The sequence below is a fragment of the Mus caroli genome, chromosome X (assembly GCF_900094665.2).
Source record: "Mus caroli chromosome X, CAROLI_EIJ_v1.1, whole genome shotgun sequence".
NCBI classification, from domain to species: Eukaryota; Metazoa; Chordata; class Mammalia; order Rodentia; family Muridae; genus Mus; species Mus caroli.
Genome location: NC_034589.1, coordinates 1,860,291 through 1,861,794, shown reverse-complemented (window position 1 = coordinate 1,861,794; position 1,504 = coordinate 1,860,291).

The window sequence follows — 1,504 nt, the reverse complement described above, 5'->3', positions numbered from 1 at the left end:
AACTCACTTTGTAGACCAGGCTGGCCTCGAACTCAGAAATCCACCTGCCTCTGCCTCCCAAGTGCTGGGATTAAAGGCGTGTGCCACCACGCCCGGCTCCATCTAAGTTCTTTATGGTCCTGTGTGGCCAACTCTGTGTCTCTCTCTCACTTTGAGGGGAGAGATGGGCTTGGGGCAACACTTCCTTATAATGAAACTTACTTTGAAGTCATCAGTCTTCCTTTTATGGTTTTTCTAAAATCCCTTTGTATTTTGACATTGTGGGCAGTTTCATTTATGTAATGGATTTTCATTGCTTAATCCTCTCCATCCCCTTCTCTCATTGCCCTTCCTTGTCCTGCTAGAACCCTTTTCTCCCAACAAGCACCCATTCTACTTTAATGGCTTCTTTTGGTGGGTGGCGCACCAAATCTTGAGAATGGGCAGGAGATGATTTGCCAACCTATCAGTGCCTATATCACTGAAGGAAACTACATCCTTTTCCCTAACAACACTTAGTTGCCTGAAAGGAGGGATGGGACCCACTTCTCCCACTCATAACAAAGTGTCGGCGATGAGCTCGGTCTTGTGCCAGTCCTGTGCAGACAATCACAGCTTCAGTCATGAGTGCAAAGGCAAAGTCAGCTTCAGGAGACATGTTTTTGGTACACATCTCATCCTCTGGCTCTCACATCCTCTCTCCCCTTTCCCCTTGATGTCCCCTGAGTCTTGGAGGGGGTGATATAGTGGTCCCATGTTGTTCCAAGCCCTCCCTTTTCTTTACCAGGTATGGGTTTGTGCATTAACCACTGTCCTCTGTAGTGAGAAGCTGATCTGATGGAAGCTGGGAACAGTACTAACCTCATGGCGGAAGTATGCGCAGGTTTAGTTGTCCTTTGAGAGCTTTAGATTCCTGAGCCTCATGCCACTGAGGCAGGAGGAAAAGGTATGGGGACTCGGTAAAGAAAGATTGCCCTCTTAGGGGCTGGAGAGATGGCTCAGTGGTTAAGAGCACTTGCTGCTTCTCCAAGGACTCAAGTTGGGATCTCAACACACAACCACTTGTAACTCAGCTCCAGGGTTTCTGGTACCCTATTCTGGCCTCTGAGGGCATCCACACTAACAGGGCACTTACTTAACACATACACATAGATAAGAAGAAAATCGAACGAAATAATTAGCTATTCTTCTAGAGTGTGGTTGAAGCTGCTTGCCAGCTGAAAATCAAGGATTATAGCAGAGGCTCAAGTGTGTGGTAAAGGTTGTCAACATAGAGACTGTTTCTTTTAAATAGAAATATTCTCAAGCAGTCCACTAGTAGCACACACCTCTAACCCCAGCACTCAGGAGGCAGAGGCAGGTGAATCTCTGTGTGAGTTTAAGGCCAGCATGGACAGAGTGAGTGCCAGGACAGCCAGGGTCACACAGAGAATCCCAGCCTTGGAGGGAAAAAAAAGAAAAGAAAAGAAAAGAAAAGAAAAGAAAAGAAAAGAAAAGAAAAGAGATGTCTTTTTTTTTTTTTTTT